This window comes from Agelaius phoeniceus, chromosome Z (assembly GCF_051311805.1).
Source record: "Agelaius phoeniceus isolate bAgePho1 chromosome Z, bAgePho1.hap1, whole genome shotgun sequence".
Lineage (NCBI taxonomy): Eukaryota > Metazoa > Chordata > Aves > Passeriformes > Icteridae > Agelaius > Agelaius phoeniceus.
In genome coordinates, this window is record NC_135303.1 from 75,770,101 (window position 1) to 75,788,934 (window position 18,834).

Genomic DNA, 18,834 nt, shown 5'->3' on the forward strand with positions numbered 1-18,834 from the left:
TCTGAAACATCAGGAGTTTTTAAAGATTTGGGGTTTTTTGCTGCCTGGTATATGCTTGTTGTTTAGTTAATCAAGTGAAAGTATTTTCTTTTGACATGTTTTATTTTCAGTTTTATGAGGTAGATCTAAGAGGTGCAATTAGCTTCCTAAAAGGGAATAATGAAGAAATTATGAAAAAAATAAATAGTATGTTCAAAAAATTAAAATAATTCCTATGCAGAAGTTAAGTAGTTCAGCTATTTAACATGTTTTTTTCAGAAGATGCATCTAAACCATGCTTCTTGTTCTAAAGTAAATTAATCTGAAGGTTGCTTCACTAAATTCTGTCCAAAGTCTCCTGAAATGGAAAGGAAAGCTCCCACTTGAGTACCACAGAATTCTTATTGGGTCTAGGGGTTAATGGGACTTTTCTTAGTGTTACAAAATTATTGCATCATTTGGTATGAGAAGTAAACTCTACTTCAAAGAAACCAAGTCCACAGTAACTGCTGGAGAGCTGGAGGTCAAGCTTGGGTTATGGCAGCAAAGCAGCAGGAGCAATGCTTCTCCCAGCCAGTTCTGTTAGATACTTAATGGTCTCTGAATATTTCCTCTCAGAAATCTATTGTAAGCAGTTTCTCATAATGATGGAGAAGCAAAAAAAAAAAAAAAAAAAACACCATGTTCTGTAGCATTCTTACAAAATCTGAGAGGGCTGAAAGGTTCTGCTATCACCTCCTCTGTGTCTACCTGCCTAAACACCTCATTAGCAGTGACATAAAATAGCAAATTATTGAAGAATCACAAGTTACAGCATTTTAAAATGCTGCCAGAATAAAATTAATAAAATGGAAAGGCTCAAATGAGTAGTTTAAATCTTCCCATTTTAACATGTGCTTCTTTATTTTATATAATTGTGAGGAACTTTAGTGGTACAGTGAAAATTTGTAATCCTTTATATTATAAAGAAACCCAAACTACTATCTTCAATGCCTGCTGTACAGAGAAAACTACAGAATAAACTGGTGAAGTTTCAGATAACTCCAGACTGAGCACAGAGAGAAGTATACTGCATGACTGAAGAAAAGTGACTTGGTACAGCAGAGAAAAGGAAGGAATAACTAAAAAATATTCTGATCCTGTCCTCTTCTTCCCCATAGAAATCCTATGACTACATGCGCAGGAGAAAGTTTGACTAAAAGAGGATTCTAATGCAAATTAACCAGATATTTCTGACAGGGACAACATGTTGTGTACATCCTTTTTGTTTATTGACATGTTTCAATATCAATGATGTTATGTTTGGTAAGAAATAGAAGTTGCATAATACTGTGAGTTTATTTGTGAAACAGGGATGAAATTTTCAAACCCGAACACACCTAAAAACATCTTTATCCCCAGAGGGAGACAGGGTGTCTGGGAAAACATGATCCCTGGTTCCAGGTCAGGGTCCTCACATCATCCTTGGCCTTCTGAATTTTTTCCTGCTTTTCTCTAAAAAAAGGCTTCCTTATTTTAATGTCATGCCTAAGCAGAAAACAGAAAAGATATTTTATAGGTTTTGATATTGATAAGAATGTACAATTTTTCTATTCCACCAAAAATGTTTTCTTAAATTGAATTATTTTAAATAGAAAAAAAAATATACACAAAAATGTCTATCTATTAAGTCCTCAGAGCTCTAATATTTACTTTTGGCATTCTTTACTCTCATCCTTACAAAGAGAAAAACATCTTGACTAAAGTAGGGTCAAGCTTAGTGACCTTGTTAAGGATTAATTGGTTCACAAATGGGTGTAAAGAGAAATTGCTGCTGCATACAAGCTGTTTAATAACCATCTTAATAAAACCAAAATTTCCAGATTATCAAAGCAAAAACAAAGAAGTGATTTGACCATTGTGTGTAACAATTGCTTGTACATGGAAGAGCTTTGTCAGTCAGGACATTTTAATCTTGCTGAAACAGTCATAAAAAATAAAAGGGCAAAAAGTCAAGCTGGACAAACTTGACATTTAAATACAAGGAAAATTCTTGAGAGGTCATTGAGGAGCAATTAGACATGAGGAACAGTTTATAGAGAGAGATAATGAACTCATTGTAAGTTGAAGTCTTTAAAACAGAGATGTCAAATGTCAGCTCTGAAAAATGTACTTAAATATAGGTGTACTTCTGCTTCTGGAAGATATTATCTGTCTGTGTATCACTTGAATGGGAGCTCTGAGGCAAGAGAGCAGATGGGGAAGAGCTAATTCATGATGTTTTCTTTTGACCACAGGGCCTGCAAGACACTGAATAGCCCAGGTGGCCTGTCTGGACTTTGGGGAACAGAATTGTCTACATGTCCTTCAGTGTCCTCAGGGTGCTTGGAGCAGGAGAATAACACAATGTCAGTGATCCAGTCCAAACACCAACCCTGTCCTCAAGTCCATGCTCCTCTCTCCTTGTCTCACTGTTCCCTTAAATTTTGTTTTCTTTGCTGCAAAACAACCCACTTTCAATAGAACAACATGAGCCAATATCCACTGACAAAAACACAGTGAGGAAAAAAGTTTTATTTCCGCTCTACTTAATTATGTCTGGTGAAACTGCTTATTTCTGAGGCCAAACTAATGCCATATAATTCCAAATTCTGCAAGGTACTGACTGGTCTGATTTAACCAGTAAATGGTCTGGTCAAGGTACTGACTGGTCTGATTTAACTAGTATTTCATATCTGTGTATTTTAGCCAAAGTCAGTGACGTTATTTGTTAATTATTGGTTTATTATTGCAAGCAGTATGCAGCGCAGTGAAGTAAGAAAACCTTTAAGTGAAATTGAATTTTCTACTGTGGTCTAGAGCTCCTTAACATACTTGTCAAATCCTTTTTCTTCAAAACCTCAAGTAATGCTCATGGAATAAATAATTGAGAATTCACAATAAATGAACCTTTTACTCAGTAGAGGCTGAAAACAGTTTTTAAAACAGAAAATATATTTTCTTAGGAAATTTGTCTTGGTCAAACTTTGAAAATAATAAGGCCTTTGTATAAAGGGGAATATACAACATTACCAGGACCACTGGGGATATTCAGACATTTATTTTCCAATTAAGTAATTCATTTTACCAGACTATTGCTAGAACTAGTAGTTCTCTTTTCTGAAGAGTCTGAGAAGTATGTCACACATCTCAACACTAGTTAATGTTTGCTTTTGTAGTGCTCTTAACTGAAATAAAGGGTTTCTTCAGCAATGTTTGTATTGGAATGAGGATATATCTTGCCAACAGGAAGGTTTGAAAGCACAGTCTATTATATGCTGGTCAGGAAACTAAATATTAGTACTCCTTGAATTTTTTGTCAGCTGATATAAACATATTTTTTGGCCTTGAATTGATCTCCTAGACTCACAATTTTTTAGATAACATTATTTTGCTTATTTTGTGGTAAGACTAACAGCTAAGTTTGTCTAATGCTAAATGATGGTGATACCATCATTTGCATACTAAATATATAAACTTTCAACGAATGATTTCCCAGCACTTTTTTCATTACTATAAAATACATTTATTTGATTGGATCCAGTATAAATTCCCAAATGACGTAATATATTTCTTCTGAAAACTCCGAAATACAGCACCAGATACTGTATCCCATACCTTATATTTTCTAACCATAACAAAAATGTATTTCCCAAAGTGTGTGGTGAATTATGTCTCTCTTCTCTATTCCATATTTTGGGGGAGGGTGGATGTGTGAACTCTCACAACCGGGTTTATGAAAGTTGCAGTAAGTAATTGGGATGCTATTTTTCAATATTTTATTTCAAATCTTCCACCTATGCACTATATCAAGGCTGGATGGATCAAGGGGGAAGTATGTAAAAATTGCTTCAGAATATATTTCCTGTCATGAAATGCAGATCACCCTTAGTAGCTTCTCTGCTGAAAAAACCCTGTAGTCCCAACAGAACCATGTTTGTTAGAAAAAAAGAAAAAAAACTTCTGAATCAGTCATTATCCTATTTCTACTGCTCTAACAGCAAATGTTACAGCTTTGGCTCCAGCTCTTACTTGTTCTACAGTTCCAAGGGTTAGCATCCTTTTAGTAACTGATATCTATATTTTAATGACTTAGTGAAGCAGCCTTTTGTTTATAAATTTGGGTTTGCATGCTGCAATCCAGTGCTCTATCTTGGAGGTGCTAAATCATGAATTTTCATAGTGAGACCAGTCAGTCACTATTTATCAGAGTGAACAGGCTCATAGAAAAACAGGCAGCAAAATTTATCCTCTTCTTTATCTTTGTACTTAGGACCAGTTTCTCAGAATTAGGTGGCACTTGCCTTTTCAGCAGCTGACACTCCCTTGTTAAGACACCCATGCCTTCCTTTCCATCTCACACCATCCCAGTGAGAGGAGGGCAGAGCTGGTTGTTACATCCAGTGCTGGGCACTGCCTCTTCTGCAGGCAAGCCCATGCTGTAAGATGTATCAGGTGATGGACTGTAAACTGTTGTTGTAAAAGTTTTGCTTGTGAATGTAAGCAAGATCCTCCTGGAGCAGGAGCCACAGGTGCTGTGATACCAAATAGTATAAAGTAATGGCTCTCTTGACCTCATTTTTATACCTCCAATGCTGCTATATCCTGCGTGGCTGATGCAGCCTGCTGATGCATTTTTAAGAGAGCAGTGAGAAGTCACATTTTGCACATACAACTATTTCTTCAGTGGTTCCAGCTTGTGTTCTGAAAATTTCACAGTTGCTTCCAGTATGGGCCTGTCTGACACCAGCTACTCCTAAGAAAACTCCTTTCTTCTTTCACAGATTCAGTGCAAAAGGCAAGTATCAATGCTACAAATTTTCAAATTTTTCTGCTGGGACAGCTCCATCATGCTTCTATCCAGTATGCAGGGTCATCCTGAGCCACTGGCTCACAGAAGGAGGAAGAGGAAGGATATATATAATTTGAGCTTCTGGTACTAAAAGATATTTATTGCAAGAAACTGTGGAGGGCCTGGAAAATTAATACACATCTCTGAAATAATCAAACAATCATCATCTCATATTCTGGGAGTTCCTGGCAAAATAACTCCAAAACTAGGCATAGAAAAAGTTTCAAGTCTGGCTTATGCTTACCCCAGAGATATGTCCAAGAGAAGGGACAGAGACTGAAATCATCTCCTCCCATGCAATAGTGCCTAGCATGTGAATTTATTAAAGTAGAATAAAGCCTTCTTTTTTTCTTAAAGAAAATAAAATTCTGTGTTAGAAATACATGTCTATGTGTGTATCTGCTTGTGATACTACTGACACACAAGAAGCCAGGAAAATACAACACAGAGGTTTCCACTACCCTAAAAAATATCTTTCCTTGTGGCCTCTCAACAGGTTTAGGTACTGAGGAGGACTATTCTTGAAATCAATAGTTATTTGTAATATGACATGCCTCATGCCTCAGTGTTGCAAAATGTAATAGGGTGGGGATGATTCCAAGCACTCCAGTAAAAGCACGTATATAAACTGAAATAACAACTTGTGTGCTTACACTCAAGATTGTTTTCTTCATTTGTGCTACTTTTGTGTTTTGTTATAAATATCCCTTAAAATGTCCTATCCCTTCCTGACCTTTTCTAAATGGCCTCTTGAGAAAGCACCTTTCTTACCAAAGCACTGGCTATTTACAACACATCTGCAGGGCATGGAGTCCTGGATGATGAAGTAAATTAGCCCAAATTGTGTCATAGTTTACAGCTTAGGCAGAAATCGGCACCCAGTACACCAATCTATGGTGCTTTCCTCTGTAGATTTATCTGAGCTTTAAAAATATTAACTGAATGTTTGCATCATTGTCATGGTGAAATAACTGCCTTTTCCAGGCAATCTGGTATGTCAACAAGATAATCCAAGGAAGGACATTGTTGAAAGTATCTGGAGATCCACAGCTTTGAAAATCAGAAACAGTAGTTTGGAGGATCCACCTCCTTCTCTGTCTCCACCCTCTTGGGCTGTTTCCCAGGAGAGCTCCTCAGGAGAAAAGAGGAATGTCTATTTGGTAACAAGACAAAATTACCCTCACCACTGTTTACAGAAAACAGGTTGGCTACTGTAAGCAGACTGAACCAGCACAAAATCTGCTCAAAACACTTGGTACAGCATTCAGCTTAGTAAAGATTCGGGCCTCCAGGGAAAACACAGTGCAAGGATCAAACAATAAAACAACATTAGCTAAAAAACATGTGTGTTGAGGTCACGGCTGGAAGAATATAACATTTTTTATACATCTCAGGAAAGTATAGAATTATAATATGCTCTCTGTAGAACACTCACTTTTTTATATTCAAGTGAATCTGTGACCATGAATAATTATGAATTATACTCAGTTAATGCTAATTCTGTGCTCTCCTGAGGCTTTTTCTTTTCCTTCCATGTGGGGTTGCCCTAGAAATTGGATGAAAGAAAAGATGTAGTCAGAAACAAAAGACCTCAGGCAGCTGCCAGATTCGTTCAGAACAGTACAATGAGTGTGGTCCTAGAAAGGAAGAAATCGCCACTGCTCAGTTGGAGTCAGTTCTTTCATTCATTGTCAGAACAAGGCTTTCTAACAGAGTTTCTTCACCCAGAGCAACTTAAAAAATACAAGAAAGTCTGTATTCAACCAGACCACAGTCCATCTAGCTAAGTACTCTGTGGATAGTAAATCCTTTGGAAAGGCTATAGGAAAGGGACCAGAAGCCATTGATGCTTCCCAACATTATTCTGTCAAATGCCAACCTTTTGCACCATTAGGAGAGCTGCTCTGTATTGGGCTGGTGAGCAAGCTTAAGTGAGTGTGTTGTGTCCATGATGCTTAACTGCATGCATGCAAGCATGCCCTGAGGTGTAGTTTTGGCTGAGGTTAACTCCATCTCTGTGATAGTGCACAAGAACTGTGCAAAGGAACTGTATTGTGCCAAGGACTGTTCCCATTGGCAAAATGAAAAGGCTTGCATCAGGTGTCAGTCCATTATTCTGCAGCTTTCCCCTATCTTTAATCCAGCATGCACAGCTGCCCTCATACTGGACTGCAAGCAATGCATTAAACCCCTCATCTTCATGCAGTAAAATCATCCCTAGAAGGATTGCAACTTTACTTGCTCATTGCATATTTACAGCCACTGTCCAATACCAAACTTATTAAAATATTTTGGAACTACAGAAAATACTTAAGAAATCTGGGACCAAGTACTGTACAGCTTGGGTCAAGTTCCCTGTAGCTGATTGACCTCAATACTCTGGCCCCTTGCTAAGAAAAAAAACAGTACTCTCTTTTTTTTTAGCAGAATGGGAATATATTTTCATTTAAAAGTTCTCAGTATTAAATGTTCTGTGATTTTGTCCACTCAGTTTTTGAATCCATCTAAGCTTTCCCCACCTGTGACCACACTGGAGTAGGGACTTCAGAATTTTGTCTGTGGAGAAACACTTCACCTTCCTTTGTTTAATACATGCACTTTTGGGTTCCTATGTCTGTTCAGGTGCCTTTTGCAATCTCAGAAAGAAAATGTTCAAAAAAAAATTCCACAGAGATCCAGGACACCTCCAGTGACTTCTTTACTAGGCACAATGATAAGGAAGAACTGGAGAACCCAGAACATCCATCTGCAGATCTCTCTGGTCTCTGATAGTCTGCTGCCTCTTGAGCCCTCGCACACTCACACTGCAGAGGGTTTCACTGGTCAAGATCCTGGGGGCAGTGTGCAGTTCTGTCATGCTGACACAGTTCAGGAATTATTTACAGACCATTGATAAAGGCATTGTAAGTTGACTTCATGGAGTTAAAGAGCTACTGAGTATTCAGTATTCAGGGAATCATCATTTGGTTTTGTCTAAAAAGGTGTTGTGTAAATAAGCCCTATCTTTGGAAGTGTATACTATTAAATATACAAGTATTCTATCACCTATACATACATATATGCACACATATGTACATATATACACAAAAACTTATGCTTTTGCTGAGAAAACTGAAGGCTTATTCATCAGAGAATGGAGAAACTTTTTTTTGCTGTGAGGGTGAGAAAGCATGGAAACAGGTTGTCCAGAGGTGTTGTGGAATCTCAGTCCTTGGATATATTTGAAAGCTGTTTGCACATGGTACTGAGAAACATGTTCTAGGTGACCCTGCTTGAGCAGATGTACTGGGAAAGATGATCCCTAAAGATCAATCATTCTGTGATTCTGTTAAAGTGCTAAAGAAACTTCCATGAAATTGAAAAAAAAAAAAAGGAAAAAAGGAATAATTTTAAACCCAAATGAATCCCTCAGATTCAGTAAAAAACAAGTTTTCATAAAAATGAATGAACACCTTTGTCTCTTAAAAAAGTCTAGGTAAGTCTCAATGAAGGGAAGATGATTGAGTGGTGGTGAAGTAGTTTAGGCAGTGAAATAATCTGCCAAACTTAAAGTGAAACTTCAGCCCAGCCCTATTGGTTGTAGTTGCAGAGAACACAATGCAAAGTAACAGCTGGTTCTGCTGCACCAGACATTAGAAGGGTGTGAGGGTCTGTCCCAATTTTCCCTCATCTGCCTCATGATTGTAATTGGGGCACCACAGAAGAGAAGACCCCCCCCCTGTCTGGAATCTCTGGCTTTGAAGGAGAAAGTCACACACCAAAGGCCCTGAGACCTGAAAGCACAGTGTTAAGTTATCGTTTTCATAGGTGTTTGCTGTATGCCACACTGAGAAGAAGAAGGGGCACTGTGCCCTTTTTGCAACAATGGCTTTGGAAACTGTCCCACCTCTCGGCCTGGCTGGACTTCTGACTTCTGGCTGGACTTCTGGACTTTGGGTGGTCTCCCACAGAAGATCCTCACCTGTTTTACAACCACCGTGACAGACAGACTGAGATGTAAGAAGCCTCTCCATCAAGGACTGAGACATGGAACCCCCATGTGAAAAGGCCCCTCTCCTCCTTCCAAGGACTGGGACTGAAACCCCCAAGCCAGGGCAGGTGTGTGGGGGAGGCAAGCTGACCAAAGCGAGATGTTTGCCTGCAGATTGTGACCACTGGAGCAAGAAAACAATGGCTCTCATTTACTGCTGAGAGCATAGACTACCTGTTACATCTGTTTCTTATTGTATCTGTTTCCCCCCCCTCACAATTTTCAATAATAAAAACCTGAGTTAGTTATAGATTTTGAGATCTCCCCAGCATAACAGGCAGATCCTTGACTGGACTGGACCAAGGGATTTCATCTCTACGTTGGTAGCTATATCCCCCCCCCTCTCTCTTCTCTCTCTTTCTCTATCTTTCTCTCTCCATTAATCCCTCTATCACATTTTGCTGTGGTCATTCAATAAAGGTGCATTTATTTTGATTATTACTGCAAACCCCCTTGTACCGTGTTGGTTCTTTTGTACCCTGAGATCACCTCCTATGAACCATCACAGCATCCATTCACTAGGACAGATCATGACAAAGGGCTTGCTGGAGGGCTGTCATTGCTATGAAATAGTCTCATTCGTTCAAGAGGAAGGTTGACAAGAAAGATCACATGTGCCAAAAAAATACAAAACAAACAAGCAAACAAAAAACTCCAATCAAACTCAAAAACCCCCAAGAAAGTAAAGTAATTTGATGTTTCAGTCTATTCTCCCCTCCAAAACCAGATTAAGTTGCTTGTTTTCAGTGTCATGCATGCTGTATGGCAACTCCCTCTTCACATAATGAAGGACCCAATTTACAGTTTTGTTCATGTCAACCACTATGCCTCCACAGGTTTTACATTCTGAGATAGTTGTAATTGAACATAATCCTCAAGTTTTCCTGTACATGATAACCTATATAATCACACACATTACTCCAGAATGCACATCCTGCATCCTGGGGTGTTACTCTCTATTAATGTCTGTGACACTCCAGTCAGAATCTTGTTCAGAGGTTTGCCTTCTTAATCCTTACAAACTCTCAATTATCAGATATATAAAAATATTATGAGATTAATGAAATCAGGACTATGATGCCCTGGGTACAATTTGTAATTAATTTTGATAGCCTAAATAAACTAGTATAAATATGGTTGCTATAGCAAACTAAATTCATGTCAAACAGTTGGATGTATTAGTTGGCATGCAGTGTGAGTAGAGGTTTTTATTGCTATGGAAACATAACTGTCATTTTACACTGATGGCAAAGGCTTGAGTTATGGGTGGATTGGGGGTTTTTCCCCCTCCTTTCTAGCATCTAGTGTTCATTTAATTACATTTAATAAATGTATGAAAATCTCAATCTCAGGGAGTTCAAGAATGTCTTACCACATTCTGTACTTATATTCCAGCAGTGTTGGATACTCCACACATTCTTTCCATGTTCTCTGTGCTTTGAAATTTGAACACATACTTGACCTCTATGTTAATTCACTGAGTAAGACTGACCCACAAAAATGTTCAATGAGCTATATTAGAAGAATATGTTGTATCTGTTTTTTCAGGACACTCATCAGGATAACAATTTTCACATCCAGTCTGTCCCAGTCTCCCCCTCATCAGAGTGGAGTAAATCCATATGATTTGGCTTAACCACTTCCAGTTTCATTTGGCTTGTCTGCCTCCCCTGGAAATTGTTCATGGCATTGTTTCACTAGATCGTATATTTCATATGTGTTTCAGATCCAGGATTTTTCTCCTTCTTTGTTCTCCCTGTCTAGTTTCAGCCTCTTCCTAGCTTTTTTTTCCCTCTCTTACAGCTTCATGACAACTGGCACTTGCCCTTCCCTGTGCAGTCTGCACCGTTCTCCCACACCTGCCTCTCGTATTTTCTTCCTCTGAGTCTGGGGCTTTGCATCTCCTTCTCATTGCCTGCACAAAACAAAGGTCAGAGAAAACTCCACAAACACATTGTCCCTGTTTCTGATCTGGTTCCTGCATCAGTAGTGTCTACCACCCATGGTATCCTGCAGTTACAGTCTTGGGGATTTTCTCAGATATTTCTGAATGAGCTATATGCAGGTATAGTGTCTAGGATACTTTTTCCACAACACAAGGCACATTCTTAGTATAAATGCAAGAGATTGCCAGATTTTAAACAGAAATCATTAGATGTTTCCAAAACATTCAGAATTTTCTGACATGGGGAAGACTGTCTTTTCTCTGTAATTTTTCTCAGAGATTGAACATTTTTGGGTGTGTTTCTCATGCTTTGGACTGATTCAGATCTTTAAAATTGAGTTTCAGATCAGATGAACTAAATTTAATAAAGCTACAACTTTTAAAACAAAACATTCTGTTTAGGTAATTCTAAACACTGCTGAAACACCAGCTACAGATCAAACTTATAAAAATTGAAAGGTCTTGTTTGGAAGAAGTTAGCTGTTTAATGCTTTGTGCAACCCTAATATCTGTCCTTAAGGTTTAGTCTCTGATGTTGGCTATGTAGGGATAAGCTGTAGCAACATGAATCACATTCCAGTGCTGCTCCTACATCTTTTACATGGACTAGGATTGCAAAAGACAAACGAACTGTAAACCCACTTCTGCTTGTAGTTTCTTGGACAGAGCTGTCAGCTTTAACATCTTCCAGTATTAATTCTACATGTGTATAGTCCCCCCTCTACTATTAACTCTGCCTGCAAACTACCTTACACCATTGCTTACTTATATTCCCTAGCATGACAGTAAGCATTAAAAAAAAACCACCAAAGGCAGTATTTCAAATGTACTAAAATCTTACAGTTTCTCCAAGCAAATAATTCACTTTAAAGCAATATGAAAACTGGCACACTTCCAGTGAGAAGAACACATTTTCTGTGTTTTGCATTGAGGCATTATTCGCAAGCAGATTCAGCGCTTTAATCACCCTATTCTTCAAACTCTTCCATATGAACAATGCCCACATCAGAGAGATCACTTCACAGACATTTTCTCCAGAAATCCTGCTTGGTTAAGCCTTTCTCATTACCTCTTTTCCCAAATTACTTGTTTCCACTATCAGGATGCTATTGACTCCATTAGTTAGAATGACAAGTCTAATCATGGAACCCTTTCAATCAATGAAATTATTATTTTCAAAAAATTAAATTCAAAAGAAAAATGTCCTTTGGATGGCTTAATTTAGTTCATACTCTTTCACAGAGTGAGTTGGATGAATGTGAAAGGGAAGGAAGAGAAACCTCACAAAATACTTCTGCCAAAGGAGAAGCTGTAAGGTTGAATCACAGCCACAGTGAGACTCTGCCAATCTCCAGGGGATGCTCCTCTTCTGTGTCCACCCTGTACATTGCAGTTCTGTGTAGATATGCCCAAGGTAGCTCCACATAAAATTATCAGCAGGATAATTTTTTTTCTTCTACTTCAGGTAGACTACTATGGCCTTTCCTCCGAGTTCAGCTGGAACCTTCTGACATAACTGTAATCTGTGCACTGGAGCACTAAGTGGCAACCTGTAGTCCAGATAAAGTGCAATCATGACTTTTAAGATGCTACCCTCATGATTATGTCATTGTAAGTAATGCTTGCAGTTGATCTAGGGTGCAAAAGAATTCTGAGTGAAATTCTAAGTAGAATTTGTCACCATCAAAGTTTTCTTTATCATCTGAGTGGAAATAGTTTTATCCTTTGCATCTACTAATTGCATGTTCTGTTACTATTATTTGTATTATATAATTTTTAATGTCTTAAGTTTCCAAGGGAAATGACCTATCAGCCTATCAGCCTATGACCTATGTATCTATCACAAATAGATACAATACAAACACTTTCAATTACAATACAAACACTTTCAGTGTACACAACACATCCTCACAAACACTTTTTACTTGAGTAGTTCTTTTGAAAGCAGCATTAATCATTCTAAGAATGCCTCACCTCTTTTTCATGGTGTCAAATTCAAAGCTGAAAATCATTGCATCAGAGAAAGGGACTACTGCATTCATTCAGCTGACAATAAATATTGCTGAAACATTCATCTGGGTCACTCAGCACTTCAATCCTTAAAAGACTGTTTTATATATGTTCATATCTGATCCAGTGGAAAACAGTGCCTAATGACCATTTAGAAACCTTCAGAGTAGGTTCATTCAAAACATTCCATTTAGAATACTCCAGCAAGATAAAAGTAGGTGAAATGAAAAGCATAATAAATCCATTGTAAGTTTAAAAATGGTTTTGAGAGCAGTTCAGGATGCTGATTTAGAAAACAGGGTTTTATTACAGAATGATACTTAAATAATACTGTAGATTAAATTCCAACATCAGAGACTGATATGGAGAAGCTTGCCAGGTGGTTTTGGTGATATCCACCAGCTGGCTGCTTCTCTGTACAACAGAGAAGCTGAGGTGCAATTACAACTTTATTATAAATGGAGATTGTAACAATTTAAGCAAGTGGGAAGTTTCCTGGTCATTTAATGAGACCAGGTCTGCATTCTACACAGCTGCTTTCACCTAAGGTCAAAACTATCATGCATGAAATGCACTTCAAAGAATATCTAATCCTATGACACTGATGTGACACTGAGAAATCTTCCTCAAAAGAACATGTCAATACAGTTGCACCTAAGGAGCTCACTGAAAGCAATTGGGTGGCGCAAGACAAATGAAAATCTAAAACACTTTTTCATTGCCAAGAGTTACTGAGTAGTTTAATGCTCTATTCAAATACTCTTAAAATGACATGTTTTAAAAATTCGAGTTCCTAATGTCGTTTGACTAAGCATTTTCATGAACAGGTTATGAAATTGGCTTTTTATGTCAACTTCAAAATTATTTAGTCAATGTTCATTACATAACCACCAAAAATGTATTGGTTCCCAGGTGAGTACTACAGCTAAAAATCTAGTAACAAACTTGCCTGATTTATATTCCCAGATTGTCAGGTAGAAATATCAGGGTTAGCTATGAGGAATCTCTGAGGCAGATTCAAAAAGCTACTGCAAAGTACTAGACTAGAAAACTTAGCCCAGCTAGCAAACTGCAGTGAAATATATTCCATGTAGAATAACCCAAGGCTGGGCTGGCATCCAAAAAAAGATGAGCAAAATGCAAGTTTAGAGAAAGAGTGTTTATGCAGTAAATCATCATTCTAGAATCATTCTGCAGAAGAATACAGACATGCCTGTTGTGACTCTAAACAGGTGCTGTTAATTACTTTATTCGCTTACTAATATTATAATGGTGAAAGTACACTTTTCAAGTGCAAGAAGCAACTGCAGTGTTTTTTTCATCTCTGCTGTACTTTGTGTATGGTTTTCCTCAGGCTGTAAGTTTTACAGGCCAAGAACTCTTTTTCTGTAAGGGAAAATAGACTGATAGCTACCAAAAATCAAGTTATGAAAAATAACCATATTCAGCTCTTCAGGAAAGGTTATTTTCGTGCTGCTTTCTACTGATTCTGGCTTCTGTTACACATAGCTGGATGATAACTGCTGATTATAGAGAAAATAGACACTATTCTCAGACATTTAGTGTCACAAAAATCTTCTTTTTCACTGTGCACAAAAGTGGATCTAAGCTGTTGTAGGAAAATGTGTCATGCCATTTTCACCTTTTCATAAATGTAAAGGCATTCCAAAGTTTGAAAGTTTTGTGCTCCTTCAGACAGTAAGTTCAGTCTGTTCAGGCTGTGGCTACCAGTTGTTTTTTGACCTTCCTTAGGATTCTACAAAAGTAATTTTTGATGGTTACTTTTCTTGCTGTAGCCATCACTGCGTGGTCAGATGCCTTTCAGTTCTGGAGATATGTTGGATCCACTAAAACAGTTCCTTACTCTGGTGATTGTTACTTGGGATAGTACTGAAGCAACAGAGAAGTCCTGAGGTCACAGCAATCATAACACAAAGAGTGCCTCATGTTAAAAATAAACACCTTGCTCCCCTTGCACAGCAGGAAGCAGAATTACATACTTCATTTGGCAAATATTGCTTTAAAAAATCAGAATCACAACACAGTGTAGCTTGGAGGGGACATCTGGGCAGCGCTTAGTGCAGCCCACTGATCAGAGGAAAGTTACTTGCACAGTCAGCTTGGGTTGTCCAGAGCCTTATCCTGTAAATCTGTAAGGATGCAGATCCACAAAATCTCTGGACATATAGTTCCATTCTCATTGTGAAAAATTCATTTTGCCTTATTTTGCTTTGTAGCATCTTGAAGAAAAGTGGCAAATTCCTCTGTTGAGTGAGAGCAGTATTATATCATGTAGTGAATTGGCAGCAACAGGATCAAGCACATCTTAAGGCATTCCCAGAGATGCCAGTGCTGCTGGAGAAAGACCTCTTCTCTTTCATTCTGCATTTGCAAGGCATGGGAAAAAGAGGCAGTAGAGAGGAGAAACCATCCATGAGACTTTGGTGACGAGCCAATACACACTGTTGTGCAGTAGATTTCTAAGACAGGAAAATTAGGCCAAAAGTCATCCTTAAGACATTTATAAAAAACATTTACCCATATTCACTTCTGCACTGAGTCCAGAGAAGAAGCCAGATGAACGCCCTAAAAATATATGTTTACTCCATCAGCTGAAGTTTCTATGGTTGAGGCCATGCAATGTCTACATACACACAGAAGCTCTTAATGTACTGGCAAATATTCAGGCCTCTGCCTGATGGCAAACAGAGGTGAGACTTTTGGCAGACAAAGAACAGACTGTATTACCAAGGGAACACAAGCTACACTTTCCTTTGATTTCAATGCAGCTCTTCATTAGGAATGTGACAGTGAGTAATGGCTTTTGCAACTCATCTTTGATGTTGGATCAAACTGCAATACATAAACTGTGAAGCACAGAAGTCAAGGTGCTGACATTACTTGATTTTCAGTTATAAGGTAAATATTCCCCTAAGGGAATCTTAAAACAGGAAATGAAGGGAGCCTTTCATCCCTGTGATTGTATATCATCCCAAAAGCCTGTGCTCAGTGCTGCCCAGAAGCCATAAGAAAAGTTAAGTGAATCAAATTTGCTGTACACACAAAATTGTACATCTTTTTGAAGGTTTGTTTCTGAAGTGCAATCAAGTTTCTACACATAAGGTAAAAGCAGTTTACAGGATTAAGACTCCACAAAATCTCGCTGTCTGAAAGCCTTCAAAATTGATGACATGCATGAAGCTACAGGTTTGGTGTTTGCAAAGTCAGGGAAAGTCCCTCCAGCACCCTTAATTAGAAGTTACGCTCTGATATTTTTACAAATATTCAGCTTAATCCAGACAATTCCAAAGTTCCAAACTCCTATTCCTGGAATCCCTGCATTTTCCAGTTTTCATGTTGCACTTGCACATGATGATGTAAAAGGATCACTGCTGAGGCTGAACATTTTTGGAGAACACTGAAGCTTCACAGCAATTCCAAAATAGGTAGACATGCTCAGTGTCACTTTTCAGCTTGGTAGTCAGTTTCATTTGTAAGAGAAAAGCTGTTATTCTTCCAAAAAATAAATGTCTTCTGTGCTCCTGTATGTCTCAATTTACCACATCCTGGGTGGAGCAGCTCACAAGTAATAGAAGAAATATTTGTGGCTTTAGTATATGGAGACAAAGTAGCAGAAGAATGAATGAATGATGTACCAAGTACACCTCTACAGGGTTAAAAGCAACAGGAAAATTGCAGTGGGTGACAAGCAATACAAGGAATGGCCTAAATAGCTCAAGAATTTTCCCCACTGATAATTTACCTTACTTTCTGAGTTATCATTTATAGGAAAGTTGTGTGGCATGGCTGCGGTGAAAGAGAAGTTATCTTCCATTACGATCTCTTCCTCTTCCATGATTTTGTATGTGAGGAAAACTCCTGATTTTATTCAGATTCATCTATTTTTCTTTAATTTATGCTTGGGGAAAAAAACCTTAAACTGGAGGATTACAGCCTTGTTTTGCATTGGTTTGGGTTGGTTTTTTTTGTCTTGTTTTAAACAAAAATTATATTGAAAAACTTTTTCAGGTGCTCACTGCATATTTGTGACTGTATTTTTCAGAAAGGTGTGTTTTTATTTTGGTAGATTAATCAATGCTCTTGTACTTTGAAAGACCAGTGTTACTATGTAAATGTATTCATTTTCTTTAGTCTATTGTGCTATAGAAGGCCATATGAAATGGCTTCCTTTTTGGCATTTTATACTTCTGTAGGGTTTGATATCACTATGCAGGGCTAAATGGCCATCTTAACTATTATTTAATCTCTCCTTTCTCAAATAAGTTTTCTGTGACTCTCATTTATGTTGTAATATGCTTGAGTTTTTGGGTTTTTTCACTCAGGAAGAGATTCTTGCTAAAATATTACTAAAATATTTAAGCGTTCATATTATTATATGTTTCATTCCACTTTTTAAAGTGTTGAGTATTTTTGTTTGGTTTGTTTGGTTTGGTTTTTCTCCTTCTTTTCAAAATATTGATTTTCATTTATTAGTTATATATCTTTTCTGCACAGGTGGCAACTGGCTGAAATTTCCCTCTCTAAGTGAAAAAGTGAAATAATCTTTTTTATGCTAATAACAGATATTTAACTATGTTTTGTCATTTTGTTTTCTAGGCTGTTTTCTTTATTTCTGTGTCAACAAAGTCTTAAGAGTGTTGAACTTTGCAACGAGTAAATTGTCTGTTCCTTCCTTCTGTCTGATAGGAGGAAGAAATCTAAATTCACATACTTCCTAGTTACAATCTTTGTAGTGTTTTACTATATCCCTATGGTTTTGTAACGGCTCTTTTCTGAGAAAATTATTACAGACAAGAAATGACATGGTTGTGAGAAGTGAGGATTTTAGGGAGCAACAAGGCAGCTGCTTTAGTGCGAAGTGTTGGAGAAGGAATTGTTGGATAAGGAATTCAGGTGAAGCAAGATCTAAAAGGATATTATTCAGCCATTTGTTTTTGAGCCTGTAATTCAGAGATGTAACTGGAGCAGGAGAGGGTCTGATGCTGCGGAATCCGTAAGGGGTCTGCACAGGCACAACGCCCTTCAACAACATGTATGTCCTGCACCTGAAGGCCAAACCAGTGGTTCCCTGCTAAGACAGTGAGGAGCTCTCCCGTGCCTGTGTATCCTACACACATACCCATGCCTATGCATCCTGTGTAGATATCTGTGCCCAAAAAGAAAAAATAATGAGCCACTGTGACCATATTATTCACATTTTATTTGTATTAATATATGTTCAGAGTAGTTTCTTTCAGTAAAATCCTTTGTGATGCTAGATTCCCAATTACATGTGCTAAAAAAATGTGGCAGGTATTTGACAGTGAGAGTTATTAGCTTTTCAAGTGTTTGTAAAATGAAAGGTCTTGACAAAATCTAGATGTGACCTTCAGTATGTATCTTTTCTTTGTTCAGATTTTTTTCCATGTATTTTATAGAACATTGTCAGAACTACTGTCATTTGTGATTACACAAAGAAGTACACCAATGTCCTAGTCCTATAACTTATTCTTCGAGATCTACTTAATCTTAATGTGAATAGTACTAATGACTCTTATGAAATTGTCTTCAATGGGAAAGTTGTGCACATGCAAAAGTGACAGCAGAATTCAAGTCTAAGATTATAAATAATGTGTATAATCTATATAATAAAATGACTATAAAATAATCTATTAATAAAATGACTTTAACTCATTGCAGTTAGGCCTTGACTGCTGACTAAACTTCTAAGCATGATCACAATAAAAGAGAACTCATCAGACCTCTTTTCATACCCTCCAATTTCTCTCACTCACCTGAAGTGGTAGCTATTCGTGTACATATAAAGCAGAATCACCTTCATTTCTGCTGAACTGGTAGTAGAAGAAACAGGTTGTGTCCTGTCAGACCTAAGTTCTGTGAACAAAAGTATTACTTTTGGTCCTAGTTATTGCTAGTTATTTAAAAAACAACCTCAAAACACACAAGCCAAAAATGAAACAAAAAAACCCTAAATAAACC